Genomic DNA, 19,623 nt, shown 5'->3' on the forward strand with positions numbered 1-19,623 from the left:
GTTTGATTATCTTTAGTTCCAAGAGGAATGTATGGCTGTTTTTAAGTAAACTAAATGCCTTAGTAAAAGAGTAGGCTAGGCAGCCATCAGATAGGCCATATCTCAGTGTCAGTAGAAGATCAGTTTAATTTCCTGCTACACCTCCAAAATTCTGTAACAGTTTATACATATATAAGAGTTACTTTGACAGCTGTAGCTGCATATTTGTAAAACAGGGAATTACATCCATTTTCAAAATTCCTGTACTAAGATCTGTCATGGAAAGCTTTAAGGGAATAATCCCACCTAGAGTAGCCACAGCATCGAGAGGCGAGATGCATGTTGTACTAACTCACCTCATGGGACCACCCTTTAGCTAGGGTACTCTACTTCACCTACGCTTCTTTCATGAAAAGTCGTCTCTTCATTGCAATCACAAGGTGGATCAGTGAAGTAAGTATATTTACAGGTGTACAAAGCTAGAATAGTCTTAAACAGTCATCTACTTTTCTTGCCAAAGGTTGTTTTATCTTTTCATATTAAACATTCTATTGAGCTACTGTCTTTTTTGTTTATGTTTTCCACTCAATCCATCAACATCTGCACACAATCTCTCCACAAAGGTGAATGTCCTGAGCTGCTGTCCAAATAGTAAAACTGCAGCGTTGCCCCAGCTGCTGCACCTACCCACATTACAGTCTGTCCAACAGCTACTGTACAATATAATCACTCCGGAAGCTGTGGTCCAGCATAGTACCTTAGACGCCTGTGTGAGGCCTCCACTGTTACTCCAGTGTGGCCTTGTTAAACTGCACAAATACAGACCCAAACAAGTTAGCCGGGCTTCAAGGAGCACTGCCAGACTAGCAATAAAGAGGATCTAGTGCTCTCATATGCAGCTGTACCCAACTGCAGTTACAGTTTTTGATGCAACCGCTGAGGAGTACAAAGAAGACTACAGGATTGGGCTTAAGTGAGGAGTTGGTGAGGAAGCAAGCCTCCGACTAGCCGGATGACCAAGGAAGCACTAGCCCCCATCACGGACTATCAAAGACATGTGGATGAGATCCAAGAGAGCACTGTTTAAGACTGAATGCATACTCTAGAGTACAGGAGTATATGCAGCTGAGCCTCATCACCCTAAGTACCCGACAGCGTGGGAGCACCGTGGACTATAATAGGAAAACAGGTTCAGTAGATGGAGAAGGGGGTTAACTGCTCTAAGTGAAGGACACTAAAGTGTATAGTGTGCATATCTGTATGTATTATTAAGCTCTAGAGTGTATTAAAAGTACTATTCTTGAAAGTTAGGCACTAGGTTGGGCAATCTATTATTATGTAGTTGAGTGCTGAGCCTGTTGTACCGCTATACTAACCTCCCTGAGAAGCCTGTGACTACTCGCCATTGCTACAGCTCAGAGTGAAGTGCCAAAAGGTTTATACTTGGCCAAGTTTGCAGAGTTAAAGTAGGAAGGGCTCAGGAAATCTGGGCAAAACGACCTCATCCAACATGGTTGAGCATGAATCTCCTGGACACACCGCTTAGGAGGAAAAGCCTGAAACTGCACTGTGTCTAGAATGGCTGTGATGAAAAGGAGCATCTGTGAGGGAGTCAGGCGTGACTTTGGCACGTTGATAGTGAATCCCAGCAAATGCAGGAGGTTCATCATAGTCTGAAAGTGGGAGACGACTCCTTGGTGCAAGCCCACCTTCAACAGCTAATCGTCTAGATAGGGGAGGACTGGAATCCCAGATCTCTGCAAATGAGCTGCAGCACCGTGATCACTTCTGTGAACACACGAGGGGCACTGATAAGGCCAAAAGGGAGCACTGCAAACTAAAAGTGCTCTTGGCCAACCATGAACCGCAGATAATGTCTGTGGGCAGGCAGGACAGGGAGGTGGAAATATGCGTCCTGCAACTTCAAAGCCACCATCCAGTCTCCTGGTTCGAAAGCAGACAGGACTTGGGCGAGCATGAGCATTTTGAATTTCTCTTTCCTCAAGAAGAGGTTGAGAAGGAGCAGATCTAGAATAGGAAGCGAGTCCACAGTCCTTCTTTGCCACCAGAAAGTAGTGGGAATACCAACCACAACCAAGTTCTGTTGCAGACACCCCCTTTATGGATCCCTTGGCCAAGAGAGCCTGTATTTCTTGATGGAGCAAGGAAAAATGGTCCACTGTCAGCCAATCGTGTGTGAATAGCATGGGTGTTTGGGTATTCACATAGGGGGAGGGAGTAGCCCTTTTGGACGATCTGGAGAACACAGCATTCTGATGTCACTAACCTCCTGTGGGGCAGGTGATATTGTTTCCTGCCTCCCACTGGGTGCCCATGATGGTCTCAGGGCAAACTAAAGAGGCTTGGAGGCAGCGGCTGCTGGAGGGGAGTGGTGGATTGACTTGACCGCTGGCTACCTGCCCCACGCTATCTGTGGGACCCTCGGCCACGAAATGGTTTGAAAGCCTGTTGACCGTGGTGGCTGGGAGAGTAAGGACATGGTTGGAGACCCCTCCGTGGACATGAAAGGGGCAGAAGGCACACAGGGGTTGGCAATGGGCCACAGACAAGCACAAGGACCTGGCCGTATCTCTGCTGTTTTAAAGCGCTCTAGTACTGAATCTGCCTTCTCTGCAAAGAGGCAACAGCCATCGAAGGGCATATCTTAAATCCAGGCTAGAGAATGAAACACAGGAATCATAGCCAGAATTAATGATCACCAGAAAAAATTATTAAAAGGTGTCCTTGAGCCACTCTTCAGAAAACCTCAAAATGACCAATCTGTCACTTGGAGAAGGTACAGTCCCTTTGGTATCTCGCTATGTTGGCTATCGTTGACAAGTCAATGAGCTTCATCATAGACAATAATTTATTGATGATATTCCACAGCTTCAGACTTAATAAATTAGACCCATTCCAAATCATTCTGTGACTGAAACAAACCCTCAATTAGAGTTCAGAATGCTTGACCAGGCTTGTGTTTGTGTTGCTAGCCGGCCTTCCCAAATATGTCCTAGCATCCATTAGTCAACAACCAGGCCGCAGCTTACTCAGTAGAAGGAAGGATAAATTGCTTACCTATAAACCTAGTTCTCTTCTAGGGGAATACTCATCAAAGTCATAAGCACTGAATAGTCCCGCCCATGCGCGGGGGCCCCGGAGCACATGTTAAATATTAATTATATGTATGTTTACCCCTCAATAATGTACGAAGTACCCTAAAAACGTATATGTGTGTATATATATATATATATATATATATATATATATATATATATATATATATATATATATTACATACACACATACATGCAACCTAAAGAAATAAGAAATGGAGCCTAAAAAATGCCCAAATTATATTGAGTTTTTCATTTAAAAAGAGCCACATCGATAAAGGTTCATCTGGACGCCATTACCACCAATAGAAAGTCTCCCACAGAGGTTTCCTTTTTTCAAATGCCTGTAGTTAAAGACTTCCTAGAAGGTTTGCAAAAGGTATACCCCCCTGTAAGATTACCTCCTCCTCCTCTGGAGCTCAATGTGGTTCCCTCAAAGCTAATGGGCAACACATTTGAGCCCATACACAAAGCTTCCTTACAACACCTTACTTGGAAGACCTCTTTCCTACTTGCTATACTTCAGCATGTAGAGTCCGTGAAATCCAGGCTCTATGCCTGGTCATGAGGACACATCACAGTTTTCTGCCAAAGGTCTTCTCTGTTTTCTATATCAATCAGACCATTTCTCTTCCCATATTTTTCCCCAACCCTTCCACACCACCGGAAAGGAATTTACACTTGTTAAAACTTTAGAGTCCTTAAGTTCTACAAAGACAAAACAACAAAAGATATTAGGCAATCTGACCATCTGTTTGTAAACTATGGTCCAATGAGAACTGGCATAGCTTCTTCCAAGCAATCTATCTCTAGGTAGATAGTCTCTTGTATACTGCTCATCTACCAGTTAGCCAATATGTCCCTTCCTTGTACACCCAGAGCCCACTCTACAAGGTGTAGGGCCGCCACTGCTACTCTAACCAGAAATGTACCCATTGCAGGGCAAAGCTGCAACATGGCGATCAATACATATCTTTGCTTGCCATTATTGTCTTGACTCGGACACTCAGGCAGATGCTCAAGTAGGGCAATCTTCATTAAGAAACCCATTTGATTTATTTTCTATTTAGCTGCTAGTAACTGTTTTTTATTAGTCCGGGGGGGTTGCAGGATAGACTAGCTACTCTATTTAGTGCTTATGACTATTGATGAGTATCCTCTGGAAGAGAAGGATAAATTGCTTACCTGTAATCCTAGTTCTCTTCCAGGAGAATAGTCAACAGTCATAAGCACTGAATAGTCCCGTCCATGTGCAGGAACCCCGAAGCACATAAAATATATGTATGTTTAAACCTCAATGTACGTAGTACCCTAAAATTTCAAAATTTCTGCAATGCAGAAAAATGAAACTTTAAAGTGTGAAACTAGCCTTAATTTGAAAAGGAAAAGTCGGTGGAATGGAAGGAATTGTTAGCCAATGGGCTGCATTGAAAACCATGACAGAGAAAACGGGTATCATGCCTTTAAGACCCCCAAGACCTCCTGAATCCCATCATGCCCAACAGGTGACAGTTAGGTCAGGTCTTTTTTATGGTGACAAAAACATTCAGAAGATGAACCATATAACAGCTGCTGTGTTAAGTATTCTTCCGGGGAGGACGGAGGGTTGCTTATGACTTTGATGAGTATTCCCTGGAAGAGGACAAGTGATTCAAATCATATCACACCCTGCCAGACCCCATTCGGGGGTACATGGTGCAAGCTGAGGCTGTTGTTTCAGCCTGTATCCTGCATTCAGGTGCGACTGACTCTGAAGCTGTTGAGCCTCATGGCACCCTGCATCCTACTGGTTACTCATGCCAGAAGGCATATGTAAGCTCCACAGTGGGACCTGAAGTTCCAGTGGGCACAGCATAAGGGAAGTCTCTCCGACATGGTTCAGATCTCAGAGGGAACTGTAAAGATCTACAGTGGTGGCTGGAGGAAAGTGCCTCTGTTTGCATAGTTCTTCCTCACATTTTGCCTAGCACGTGATGCACTTGATGTGACCTGTGTCCCTGCCAGTCAGGTTCCCAGGGCCGGTGTTCTTTCCCCAAAACTCTATCTTTGTACCCACAATTGGCACATCTCTGGCTACAGGTAAGCCCCTTATAACAAGGTACCATTGGTACCAAGGACACTGTGACAAGGAAAGCCCTCTAAAGGCTGCAGCACCTATTTTGCCACCCTTAGAGACCCTACACCTTAACAACCACACACTGCCATTGCAGGCTGCATGTTTTGGTGCCGAGAAAAGCAAAGAGTCGACATGGCACACATCCCTGTTTGTCATGCCTGCAACCCACTGCCTGTGGTCGAGGTATGTCACCATACTAGCAGGGTAGACTAGCTCACAGGTGAGGGTACAGTTACATGAGCCCTACAACCCTACAGTGTCTAAGTCCATTCCTATATGATTGGTGGGATGAGTGTACAACTTGTTTTTAGCAGTTAGTTATACTTTTGGGTGCTCCGTAGGTGGCGGCCAACGTCCCTGGGCGCCTAAATAACAGATTCTGTGGTGTGTCCCTAATGAGACACCTCTGCGGCCAATAGTTTCAACTCGAGGGAGTTTACATGAGCCCATCGGCAAACTAATTGACAAACATCTTCAACCTACAGTGAGAAGTATGAGAACGTATGTTAAGGACACAACTGATTTCTTACTAAAACTAGAGAAAATCAACATAGACCCAAATGAAACTATAATCATGTGCACAGCAGACTTTCGGTCTCTGTACACATCAATACCACATCACCTAGGAATGGAAGCAATTGAAAGAGCCCTATTGAACACTGATTTGAATCATGACTTACAGGTATTTCTCATGGAACTGATGACATTCACTTTGTATCAAAGTTATTTCAAATATGGAGACCAATGGTTTCAACCACTCACAGGAACAGCCATGGGAAATTCGGCGGCGCCGGTGTACGCCAATATTTTTATGCAAAACTATGAGGAAACCAATATGTTTTCTAAAGCAATATGGAATGAAAATCTCAAATTCATGGTACGCTACATAGATGACATTTTTATAATGTGGAAATCTTCAAAAATCCTGTTGGAAAAAGCCCTATGTGAATTCAATAAGGAGGACAGTCGTATACAACTTACTTGGGACATATCAGAATCCACGGTAACCTTTTTGGATATGAGAATTACCATCACCAATAAAGGCTTTGAAACAAATGTATATCGAAAAGAAACAGACAGAAACAATTTGTTACATTTTACAAGCTTTCACCAACCTAGTTTAAAACGACACCTACCGTATTCGCAAATGACAAGAGTCAAAAGAATCACATCAGACAGCACAAAGGTTAATACTACATTGGCGGAAATGGCTACAAGATTCACAAATAGAGGTTACCCCAAAGAGATCATAGACAATGCCATAAAAAAAGTGGATGCTATAAACAGAAAGGTTCTTTTGAAACCGTCCAGAAAACATGAGGAAGCGCGCATAGTAGCGGTATCAAAATATTCAACACAAAGTCACAATTTCAAAAGAATAATCATAAAACACTGGAAAATGTTAACGCTTGAACCTGATTTTCAACAATCTTTTGATCAAGTTCCCATATTTGCTCACACTAGAGCTCAGAACTTGGGTAGAAATGTTGAAACACCGTCAACCTCAAACCAAAGAATTCAAAGGAACAAAGCCATGCCTAAGTTGTGGAAGTTGTAACAGCATCATCAGAGGTAATACAATAAACCACCCAATGAAAGGAAACAAAATCAAAATTAGAGTCAATGCGACATGCAATACCAAGAATGTTATATACGCACTAAAATGCCCGTGCGGAAAATTATACATTGCGAAGACGGAAAGAAGTATAAAAACACGACTTATAGAGCATAAGTCAAACATACGGTTGAAGAACACTAAATCCACAGTAGCTATCCATTTCATGGAGGCTCAACATAATATTTCCCAATTACAATATATTGTCTTGGAGGTAGTGGAAAGAACAGAAGGAAGAGACAACACCAAATATATGTTGCAACGAGAGAACTATTGGATACATAGACTGTGTACTCAAAGCCCGAATGGGCTTAACGAACGGAGTGAACTGTCATGTTATTTATAAATCAAACTGGAAACATGTGCTGTTGTCTTTCTTACACTGGAAAGGAGACCTGCGATATGATATGCTATAATGTGTTATTATTCTCATTTGTTATTATTCTCATTTTTAAATCCAGAGTCCAATATGGAGTACCTTGTACTGTGTAAATCATACAACACACTACACTTACACTATAGCACACCGTGGGTTTTTTTCTTACATTGACCAACAGGGGTTCGAATCGCCTGTGCGACTAGCTTTGTTTTATGAAGAAAAATATTTTTGGGGTTTTAATAAACTAGAACCCTCCTCAAATGATGGTTGACTTAGAAGCAATAGAATAGAGGGGCGTCGCCGGATTTACATGAAGAGTTTAGTGAAGTATTTTGTTCCGCTCCACGGTCACGTGAGCGGAACAATAGCGTATAGGAGATGAGCTTGTTGGTAACCTTGACTACCGCCCGGAATGGAGGTTTAGAGAACGCGGAGTAACACGGAATGAAACGCCAAGGCAGCTAGAAACAGGTCAGTTTCACCATTGGAAACCGTAATATCCTCAATGGTTTTAGATTAGTGCTGGTAGCTACGGGACTGGTCAGAGAGAGTTACTTATGAGTTTTCGTGATATTGATGTTTCTCAGACTTTCACGGCTTAGTGGAGAACAGTGGCACGTAAGTGAATATGTGTGCAATTGAGTTGGTAGTAAGAAGCACGGGCAGATAAAGGGCAATGGGATGTGTTATACCTGAAGCACATTGGGATACCAATCTTTAAGTTACGCACACACAAAACATGAAATATAGAGACTCTGGAATATAATTATAATTATTTTTATTATTTTTTGTGTTTTCATAGTATTGATTCCCTGATGAAGGGCGACATGATTTCGCCCGAAATGCATTGGAGTAAAAAGGAATTATGTCACTGATGAGGATATGATGTGCAAGTTACTTTGACATTTACAAGATATGAACAATGAAAATAAATCATAAAGAAATAAAAGAAAGATGTTTATCAAGGAATAAAAAAATGTGTGGAATCCTCCGATTTCAAGGGATAAGTCCATTCTTAGACATTGTAAGTGCAATAAAGCCATAAAGAGTATATGGTCTGGGAGTTGGTCATCACAAACTTCACAGCTCCATATTTACTTTACTGAAACCTGGGAAGTTTGGGAGCAAACCTCTCAGCACTTTAAACCCACACTGATGCCAGTGTGGGAGAGTTAATGTAAAATGCACTCAGAGGGCATCTGAGAGATGCCCCCTTAAAAACGACCGATTCAGAAAAGTGGGTGGTGATGGACAGAGTATCTGAATTAAGCAGAACACTCCTACCCAGTCCAAAGATCGGGGCTTGATCCATCACCGTTTTTTTAGCTCACTGCACCATCCCAGCTCAGAACCTGGGTATATGCAAATTAGTCTGTCCCTGGCCCAGTGCATCATGGGAACAGGGCAAACCAAACTACCAAGCCAATTCTTATACTGGGAAGGAAACAAGCTACCGGGGACCGGTTTCTGGCATTTCAGCCGTCTTCGGCCCGGCTTGCTTGAATCCTGATGGTGCAGTGAGCAAGGGACTCACATCTGAGTATACCCTTCCACGCATATGGTGGACAAAATGATTCAGAAAAGGGGGTGGTGATGGACAGAGTATCTGAATTAAGCAGAACACTCCTACCCAGTCCAAAGATCGGGGCTTTATCCATCACCGTTTCTTTAGCTCACTGCACCATCCCAGCTCAGAACCTGGCTATATGCAAATTAGTCTGTCCCTGGCCCAGTGCATCATGGGAAAAGGGCAAACCAAACTACCAAGCCAATTCTTATACTAGGAAGGAAACAAGCTACCGGGGACAGGGTATACTCAGACATGAGTCACTTTCTCACTGCTATCCAAACTACATACATTAAAGGGGACCCAAGGGCAATTTAATGACCTGCTCTGAATACACGCCCAACAGACATATACCACAAAAGAGTATCAGAGGGTCAAAAGTACGACAGGCAAATATTGAGGACAGTGAAGGTGAAACGCTCCCACTAGCCATATAACTGGAAAAGAGATGGTATTAGAAGTGCCAGATCAAGATCGGTGTCTGGTCTCTGGCACCCATCAGTCACCACTCGGAACCACCCTTCATCATTTGGGGCTCCGAGGACCAACACTGTACTAGATCTTGTTTCTCTAGCAGAAAGAAATTAGCCTTCCTGTTAGTCAGTATATGTTGGTATTAGGGTCAGAAACGCGTGTGTCGGTAGAGTAACTGACGGGGTAAAAAGAGTGTGCAGTGCAAGGGAATACCAAGAAAGTAAAGAGGGTGAATAAAATTGGTTTAAGGAGCAACAAAATAATTTTAATAGGGTATAGCTCCTACCACCAATGTTACAAAAATAGCCAAGACAGGGAAAACTAATAAGCTGTCTAGTGATGTAACGTGGTCGACATGTTTCAGCAAATCCGGCCAATAGCCTTGCTTTCTTCAGGACCTTAGATATACCGCTACTGCAAACAGAAAAAAAACCAAATGTGACAAAAGTGTTTAAAAGTGAGTGAAAGAATAGTACTGGAACAACATTGATATTTAAATGTCACCTGGACCTCTAGGTATGTTTGTTCCAAGTCTTCTCACACAGTCAGCGATGGACTGAAATAAAAATATATGGCATGAGCATATCCCTCAGCACCTGTCCAAAATAAGCCTTCTTTTGCACCTGTTGCAGTCATCAACATAGGTGAAGTTCGTGTCTCAAGAATCCGAACAAACACACTGAACGAACTAGTGTATAACAATTGTGGTAGAAATTGAAACTTTTCAAGTTTCACAAAATACTTCTTACCTGGTTAGTGAGAAGTATAGACCTCACCCCACCTGGCTGCGGCTCAGGACTTTAGTGAAGCACCGCTCTGTAAAGGTGAATAAATTCAAATTCTAGAATCACCCACCAAGAAGTGCCAATAACAGATCTATATGAGCTGTAAAATACTATCCTCAGTATGTAACTAAGGCATGCACGCATTCTAGCAAAGTATAAGGGGCGGTATCTAGGATGTTGTATCCGCTTTCAATGCAGGGTTCATGGAATAGTGATTATAGATCAACCGCTGTCATAATACTGTTGTAAGCGCACATTGATGTACAAATCCTTCCAGTACGCTCATAGTCTGAAATCGTTATACTGAGTTTCAAGGAAGCTGCTTACAAACTGGGAGTACAAAGGAGCCCCACTTACGAGACTGATTCTATTCGAGTAGTTACGCATCGCATGCCTCGCGGTGAGGAAACGAAGCAAGCCAGACTCGAAAAACTGCTCTACAGAGGGACGTGTGCTGTAATTGCATTGTTTCGACAGACAAACACCAAAAACACTCACCTAACCGTCGGTACTCCTAAGCGGCATCTGTGCCGTCTGGGGAGGTGCCGGCGGTTTGTTTTGGTTGGTTTTATCATACTATCCCCAATTGGTCGGAACGGTCACGTGACGCGCCAATGGTGTACGTCAGGCGTCTGTGATGTTCCAGGCAATATGAGTGGCTATGCCTACGGGCAGGTTATCCAATGACGCGCTAGCACGATGTTGTTATGGTGAGATGTAAACAACATGTGTTAGACAGTCGGCAAAGTTGCCGATTTGGTTTCCGCGATGGAGACTTATTTCAAAGCCTAAAACACTAGTGATTTGATATGACTGAGCCCAAGAGCTAGCGCCAACGTCCTGGTGAGATCTAAATACAATACATAAACACTGTGCAGAATTACCGATCTGACTTAGGCAGAGGAGACTTACATCGATGCCCAAATGTAGAATAGTGTGAAACGTGTCATGATACTAAGCCCAACGGCTAGCATCAAAACCAATGATTTAAGCACAGTTAATAGAAAATTGTCGGCTAGATCTGTGTGCTAGGTAAGGTTTTGTAACAGATTCTCATGACCACATATATCTTTCATACATCTCTCAGGAGGAGTAAGTATCAAAACGAGGACCAGGGAATGTCATCATTTAACCCCGTTTGATCGGTTCCAAGCTTCAACACCCATTTCTGTTCTTTCTTATGAAGGAAATGACTCACGTTGGTGATGTGAGAAGGAATGAACGGTTTCTCCAAGACTGTCCATTTGAATGACGTAGGTGAGTGATTTTGAATGATAAAATGGGTAGTGAGTTTGGTGGCCTGTCTGTTACAGTTGATGGTACTTCTGTGTTCAGATAGCCTCACCTTGATCTTCCGGGTGGTCATCCCCACATACCTAAGCCCACAGGGACAGGTGATAAGATAGATTAATTTGTCACTGTTACAGTTTGTGAACCTCACCTGCCTCCAGGGCCTAGAAGTCCCGATGTCAACCTCTGTGGTTTTGGACGTTTGGGCACATGATTGGCATGCGCCACAGGGGTGGTGGCCAGACACTGGGGGTAGATCCCAAAGGGTACCTACCGCTCTAGGAGTCTCATCAAGCGGTCTGGTATGTACCATTCTGTCCCGCAAATTGGGTCCTCTCTTAAAAGAGAACAACGGTTGTAGGATAGAGTGGGGTCCTGAATTTAAGATTGACCAACGTTTCTTTACTGCTTTTTTAGGTTTCGCTGGGGGGCGGAGCCGTTAGGCTCCTCCTCCAGCGAAATCTGTAGTTTCTAGTATGGGTGACTTTAACCCGCCTCTCTGCTTCATTGGCTAGCTCCATAAATGGAGGCTAGCCATTGGAACAGAGAGGCGTCCGTCAATGCCGGACCAGACACGGGGGCGTTCCCGAGATTCTTTGGCTTTTGCCGACGTCACGCGACGCCGGGAACGCCCCCGTGTCTGGTCCGGCCGGCCGTGCTTGCTGCTGTCCTCCCTCCTCCCGCCGTCCCCACGTTTCCCTCCTCCCTCCCGACGTCCGTGTCCTTTCCCGCCCCCCTCGTCCTCTCCCGCCCCCCTCGTCCTCTCCCGCCCGCCCCCCTCGTCAGGTTTCTTCAGCCGGCCGGCCGGCCAATCCTAGCGCGGCCGGCCGGAAGTGCCCGCCCCCCCGCCGCCCAGGGGAAGAAGGAAGACGGCGGCCCACAAGAAGTATGGCGGCCCACGCGGGGCTCCCGTGGCCTGCCTGGAGGGAGCCCCGGAAGAAGCGGAGGACGTTGCCGGGCAGGTGTTGCCGAGTAGGACAGCTGCAGCCCCGCGCCTCCGCCCACGGTGAGTGCTGTGTTGCTCGGGTGTTGCGTGGCTCCGCACGCAGGGTGCACACGGCTGCGGCAGCGGCACGGATCCCCTGAACGGTGTCCCCCGGCCTCATTCACGAGGGTGGCGGTCTCCCGCTTCTGCCCAGCCCCCATCCACTCTCTTGTTTCCCCGGAGCGGAAGAAGCAGCCCGTGGTGCTGACCGGTCAGACCCCCGCCGGATTTCAGGTCCTCTCTCACTCACACGTAGTCCTATTGAGGACTGGGTCCCATTCTACACTTGTCCAATTAATAAAAGTCTAATCGCGTCATGATTTTTTCCAATCAAAATACTACATTACTAGGTTATCGAGCTACATGAAACTCGATCGTACAACCAGCGGTGGACTGCTTTTAGTAAGTTGTATAAGGAACGCAGATGTATAGTTCCTCTATCAAAATTAAACAACACAGTTGCAAAAGGAAGTCAATATTGTGTGTGAATAAAAAAATAATGCACACTCACCTGTCCATTTCACTGCTAGTTGGCCGGGCTACCTTGATTCCAGATGACCCCAGTCCATAGCTCTCCTGACTCCCAGATCCATGGCCCGTGGTATCAATCACCATAGCCGTCACCTCCTCAGCACTGCTCCCATCTTCTCCAGATGGCTGGTTTTCCACTCCAAGCCACTCCTCCATGTTCTCACTCTTGATTCTCATCCCATCAACTACTTGCACATCATCCTCACTCCGCCCACTGCGATCCGCCGCCCCTGTCTCAACATACCACTGTCCTACCCGGTTAATGCGCAATATTGGCTCACGACTTTCTGCGTCCGAACTCTGTTCAATTATTTGAGGGCTGGTGGACTCCTCGGGGGGGCTCAGCTCCCGGAGGTCCAGCACTGTGCTGACCTGACCATGCCTGCTGCCACGTGGGGTGCTGTGACGTGGGCTCAAGCTCTGGCTCACTCGGTGAGAATCAGGCAGTCGCTCTGCAGGTTTTGGGTGACTAAGTTCTTGCTCTGTGTCCTCAGTGCTAATTTTGAAGTGGATGCCCTCCAGAATCTGCGTACATTTGTCAATGACATGCTGCATCTGCAGGAAACTGGCAGCAGTCAGATAACTGATGATGTCCGCCAGCTGCAGGCAGATACGGCCCGTGTAACAAAAGGATAGGAGACGTTCAAACACGGTGGGGTTCTTGATGACAGAGAGGGAGACAGCACTCATCTCGTTTAATGACATGTGGTCACGGAAGTAGGGCGAGCTGGCCGCTAACACCACCTTGTGTGCACGGAACGATTGCCCCTGCACATTCACCACAATGTCACACAGACGTCCCTGCATGCGCAGTTGATTTAAGTGGCTCAGAACCGAATTGCTGTATTCGGGAATCTCCAGCTGAATGTTCCCACTCTTCTCCATGGCGACGCCAGTTTCAGGCTCAGAACCCTAAGGGAATATGAGCAAAAGAGAGACACTTTTAAGCAAAAGTCATCCAGCTACTCGGGGAACAACAGCTAAAAACTTCTTGTAGGATGCAGTTCCAACGGGCTGTAAAACACAATGATAATAGGGTTAGAGTGAATGTATTCCAATGGCTCAAAGCTAGGCAAGGTGGTTGATGGTTTTTAATAGCAGCGCCTCTCTTCGCAGCCTCTGACAGACCGCCAAGGCACTCACCTGAGACTTGGCACCTTGTCATTTCGGATTCTCATTCTGCCTTATTCTCATGGAGAACTGGCATACATCTGTACTTTGAGATAATAGTTCCACATGTAAAAAAAACCACACCTCTCCGTAAAGACCTGAATCAAGTTGGGTGGAAAACAAACTGAAAACCAAGGACCAAATGATATGACAACTCAGTATTGGTTTGTCTACAATTACTGTGCATTTCTAAAAGTTCACGTATCAACTTGCCTTTTGCACCCTGCTGCACCCTTTCACACATCAGTTCCAAACATTCAACAGCTTGGGCCAGGTTTCCCTTCACCACACTGCCTAGAGAAGCCCGTTCTGCCATGGCGTTTAAATCCTCATTCATGAATTTGTCATCTTTTGCCAGGAAAGCAAAAGCATCTCACGTATCAAACTCCTACCTTGTGTCTCTGAAAACCACTTGTCACAAACTGTGGTAATGTAACTCTTTGGCTTAGAATGTTTAGAATGTGTCATGAAGTCAATGAAGCTCTGCATTCTGATTGTTAGCAGAAGCTCCAGTGCCCCTTTAATGAAGAGACCTATCTCCTTGTATAAATCTACAAGAACCACCTTTGACTGCCTGAATTCATCTTTATCAGACAAACCTTAACCAATCGCTAGTATCTGCAATAGTCGCCTCATCCTTATTTTACTGCCTGCAAAAAATCCAGCCTATGACAAAAGGGTTCTATTTTGCAGTCACCTCACCTTTAGTAACTAATATTTTTTTAAGCGATTCGTGGCCCGAGGCATCAGATTGCTCAATAGCAATCCTGGAAAAAGCTTAAATCTTCAATATTCATCAAATGCTTCAAAACGAAGGATGCTCTAAAACATGCAGCCGGTGCACTACTCATCTCCTGGCCTGATTACGGGGAAGTCACTTGTCATAGGCATCCTTAGGATCCAGCTCAGTGCTCGAAGCAGACCCACATGCAGCAGCAAAGTTAATATCTTGCATCAAGCAACAGGGTACATAATTCCAGTATTAGCTTTCAAGAATTTATTTTAGATATTTGAAGAGCACATGGTTACCCACTAGCGTGTTCTAGCACTGTATGCAGTAACTTAGGTTTCATTCAATTTTTAAGCAGAAAGTGGGATAACATGTGTAGGGCCCATGATATTTATAGCCAATGACATACACAAAGACTTAGACAGTGATAGCTTAATTGTTGGTTAATTGTTGAGGAAGGTTCAAGAGTAGGTGGACAGAAATCGCACCTGGTAAATTAAAAACTTTACTTTTAATTTCACTTCACAGACCCGTACAACAAATGCACATAGCACGAACCACATATTTGGCCATGTGGGAAACTAGTAGAAAGGCCGGGCTTTTGCAAATGCCCCATATCAACAACCAGCAGATAATGTTTTACTGCCCATGACAATGGAGAAAGCTGCCAAATAAATACTGATGGCCAAAACCCTAAGGTGCGTGGATGACTGTTTTAAGGAAGGTCAATACATTACTAATAAATAATTTATTGACAGAGTCTGATTTACTATATCACACTTTCCTATACTACCGACTATATGCATCAGCCAAGTCTGCATTCTCATCCTTCATCTGTTAGCAACTCACCTTTGTCCCGTTGCAAAGCAAGATTACATCAAACAACTAGAAACACTCAGTGCCCAGGCTATAGTTAATGTTTACTGAGAACTGTGTTGGTGATATGTCCAGTTGCAGAGCAGTTGCACCAAGACTTTACCTCCCCAACTGATTATTACACATTGCTCTACTGCTGCAGATTTCCTTCTGTCCCGTCCCTATTTCATTATTAGTGCATTGCGTGTGATAGAGTTGGTTCTTTTCCATTCTGTTGTGGTGTTTTCCCTGGCCCACAGTTGATGCATGTCTTGCTTGGAAAGGGATATCATGTCCCCTAGTTGAAGTATTGGTGTTCTCTGCTCCATTGTCTTGTTGCTCTAGTGTTTTTGCCTCAAATCAAAATCCTACACTTCTATTCAGTATTATCTGTTGTGTTCTCAATGATTTGTCAGGTCCTTGCTCATTCTCTGACGCAAAGTATGTGCCTCCTGTTCTATGATGGGTGTACCCCGGGACCTTTTGCTTTCTGTGTGTCTGTGTATTGCCTGTACATAAATCCATGTGCTTCTTCTCCCAGTGTAGGCATATCCCCTCTTATATGTGCCATTGTCCATTTGTTCCCTGATCACGTGCAAGTGTATCCCTGTGTCCGGTCCCAATGTTAACTGCATGCCTGTTATCCTAGTCTCCATGTTAGTGTACCCCTGATCCTGGTATCAGTATATCATTGCCCCTCTGTTGCTGTACTGGCAACTCTAAAAAGTGTCAGTGTCCAATGTTAGGTCTCTTGTCACTTTATTAGTATATTATTGCCCCAGTGATGCTTTATTGACAAATCTTGTGTGTGTCTATGTCCAGTGTTGTGTCTCCCTACTCCGGTGTATGCGTTTCCTTGTCCTAATTCAGAATATTTTAGTGTAATTGTATTTCACTTGTTTTCCTCGTTGTAAATTTCCCATCATGAATGATCCCTGTTCGGTTGTCATTGTAGACAATGCCTCAGTGTCTTTACTGTGTTCTCTTTCCTATTGTAAGCATTATTTGTTCGAGTGTTATTGATTGCTTGTCTTTCTCAGTGTATTCCTTCAACCAAATCATGCCTGCCTGCTCCAGCAACATTTCGCTCCACTAATGCTCTTTTTACTGTCCCATTATTGGTGTTTGTGGCTGTCCTAGTTATTATGAAATATTGCAGCTTTTTCAACTCTTTGACGTGAATAAGGCGTTGTTTATATAGCTATTTGTTTCTGTTGAAACAATGAAGTTTGTGTGTGTCTACCTCCTATCCCAGTGTGCTTTGCACTTTGCCTCATTGTGGCCAAACTGTCTGCCCGGTGTAAATTACTGTATCTGATATCCATGTTTGTTCAGAAAAGTGAAGTGTTGATTATGTTTTCCCCTCCTTTAACCACCCAATCCGTCTGCCCCTTGCAGTTTAGCTTGTTCAGCTGTTTGCTGAACAAGCTTGGCCACCTCCCTTGTGGACTTGGACTCTCCTAAGAACGATCTTGCTTCGTTCTTAGATTCTGACCGACACAAAGCTGCCTGGAACCACTGCCTGTGTGGAACCACTGCTGCTGTATTTTACATGTAAGTGGTGTCTCAGCCAGCATGGGTAATCAAACACTCTGCACTCTTTCTCTTATTAATCTAACTTTGACGGGTTCCAAAAATACACTGATCCATTCATCATCTTTGACAGGTGCCTGGTAAGGCCACATTTAATATAATGGCCCTGAGAGCTCAACATTTCAGGCTCATTTTACTGTAGTTAAAAGGCGGGTACTCCTTAGCAGTGTAGCTCTTGTCTTGATTTTCGGGTGAAATTTCCTTAATCGGAAATTCAGGAATGTGTTCTTTGATTTAGGAGTGGAAGGGGTTTTCTATTTTCTTCCATTCGCAGTGTTGGCAGTGTTGAACATTACTCACCTGTGATGAGCCTGGAAGAGGTAGTGACCTCACAGACGAGTGCTTTCAGGCCTGTTGTGTTTCACACACTGACTTTTAGAAAGCGAATCAAACTTTTCTTTTGATTTTTAGGTTACTCCTAATGCTGTAGTCATTGTGTCTCTACATAGGTTTGATAATGACATCCTCTCAGCCGAGTAAAAAGATACAGGAAGATATTGAGAGCAATAAATTGAAATACAATATGTACATATAGAGCTACAATTAAAAGGCGGAATCTTGATTCTTATTCAAGGACACTTTTCACTAGGTAAGACCTGGCAAAGTGTGTCCATGTAATATAGCCCTGAGTGTCGAAGGCAAATGCTGAAATGTAAAAATAACAATTTCAGCAATAACTCTAAAACCCTCAGGGCAGTCTCCTAATGGAAGGGTAACACCATAACCGGAAATTATCACACTCCATGCTTTCGGGATTTTCAGGTAAAATATTGCTGCATCAGGAGTGCCTTAAAAACTTAAGTGTGAGGGCTGTGACAGCTGTGACAGCTGTGAGGGATGTGAGAACTGTGTGGGCTGTGAGAGCTGTGTGGGCTGTGAGAGCTGTGTGGGCTGTGAGAGCTGTGTGGGCTGTGAGAGCTGTGTGGGCTGTGAGAGCTGTGTGGGCTGTGAGAGCTGTGTGGGCTGTGAGAGCTGTGTGGGCTGTGAGAGCTGTGTGGGCTGTGAGAGCTGTGTGGGCTGTGAGAGCTGTGTGGGCTGTGAGAGCTTTGTGGGCTGTGAGAGTTGTGTGGGCTGTGTGGGCTATGTGCGCTGTGAGAGCTGTGTGGGCTGTGAGGGCTGTGTGGGCTGAGAGAGCTGTTGGCAATGTAAATAACAATGCCATTTATTTATAAGTTAAAAAAAAAAAAGAAATGTCATGAGCAATGCCAATAACTCTAACTTTTCCAAAGGCGAAACCATTGCATTGTAAATGCTTGTTGATACTATGGGACAATGTACCAAAAGTATGTACAAAGGTCAGCCTTTCAAGAGGTGCTTTTGGAGTGGTAGATTCCAACAATGCTGCCCGGTTGTTGTTGCTGGCCCGTTTCATGGCACGGTGTACCAGACGGGGAGGATATTTCCTTTTGACTAGCTGGTCTTTAAGTGCAGTGGAGTGTGTCCTGAAGGCAGTGTCCGTGCAACAGTTTCTTTGGACCCGCAGAAACTGCCCAAATGGCAGATTGTCCCGTAAGGACTTAGGATGGTGACTGTCGTACAACAAAAGGGAGTTTCTGGACATAGGCTTTCTATACAACTCGGACTGCAATCCCGTAGCAGTGGCCTTAATCATCAGATCAAGAAAGGCCAAACTGTTATCGCCAATCTCTATGGTAAAGCGTAAAAAAGCATTTCTGCTGTTCAGCCATCCCAAGAAGTCCTGGCAACTATCTCTGGAGCCCCGCCATATCACCAATATATCGTCGATATATCGTTTCCAAGTTCTTATCTGTTCAAAGTATGGGTTGGACTCATTCAGGACAAACCGTTGTTCGAAGTAGTGTACGTAGAGGTTTGCCAAGCTGGGGGCATAAACGCTCCCCATACTGGTTCCAGACACTTGTAGGTATATATTGTCTTCGAACTTGAAGAAATTTTTCTTCATGGCTAAGGTAGCACAGGCCATAATAAAATGTACCGGAGTGATGGTGTCTCTCTCGGTGGTGTCAAGTAGGGAATGAATGACTTCCAAGGTTTCGTCCTGAGGTATGGAGGTGTATAGAGCCTCTACATCGAACGAGACCAGCAGGTCAGTAGTGATGTCAAAGTCCAGGTCCGGCAGTAGACGTAAGACGTCAGTGGTATCTTTAAGGTAGGTGGGCATTGTTTGGACCATAGGGCGTAGAAAGTGGTCAACAAACGTGGACAGGGGTTCTAAGATAGACCCAATGCCCGAGATGATAGGTCTACCTGGTGGCGGGCGTTTCTCCTTGTGCACTTTCGGTAAAATGTAGAAGTAAGGGGTCACTGGATGTTCAGTGTTAAGGAATCTGGCCTCTGACTCAGTTACCCATCCTTCATTAAGTGCCTCTTCTGTCATATTTCGAATCGTCCTTTGTAGGTCTGCCGTGGGATCCTGATCCAAGAGGCGATAAGATCTTGCATCGCTCAGTTGCCGA

General features: G+C 44.6%; 1 protein-coding gene and 1 pseudogene across 2 annotated transcripts in view; one reads left to right on the forward strand and one right to left on the reverse strand.

The window, feature by feature from the left end:
- The window catches only part of DHX38 (DEAH-box helicase 38), a 1,070,683-nt gene that overhangs the window by 444,729 nt on the left and 606,331 nt on the right, over positions 1-19,623 (forward strand). The window lies entirely within an intron of this gene.
- On the reverse strand, positions 12,814-13,725 carry LOC147677842 (zinc finger and BTB domain-containing protein 37 pseudogene; annotated as a pseudogene).

This window comes from Lissotriton vulgaris, chromosome 12 (assembly GCF_964263255.1).
Source record: "Lissotriton vulgaris chromosome 12, aLisVul1.2, whole genome shotgun sequence".
Lineage (NCBI taxonomy): Eukaryota > Metazoa > Chordata > Amphibia > Caudata > Salamandridae > Lissotriton > Lissotriton vulgaris.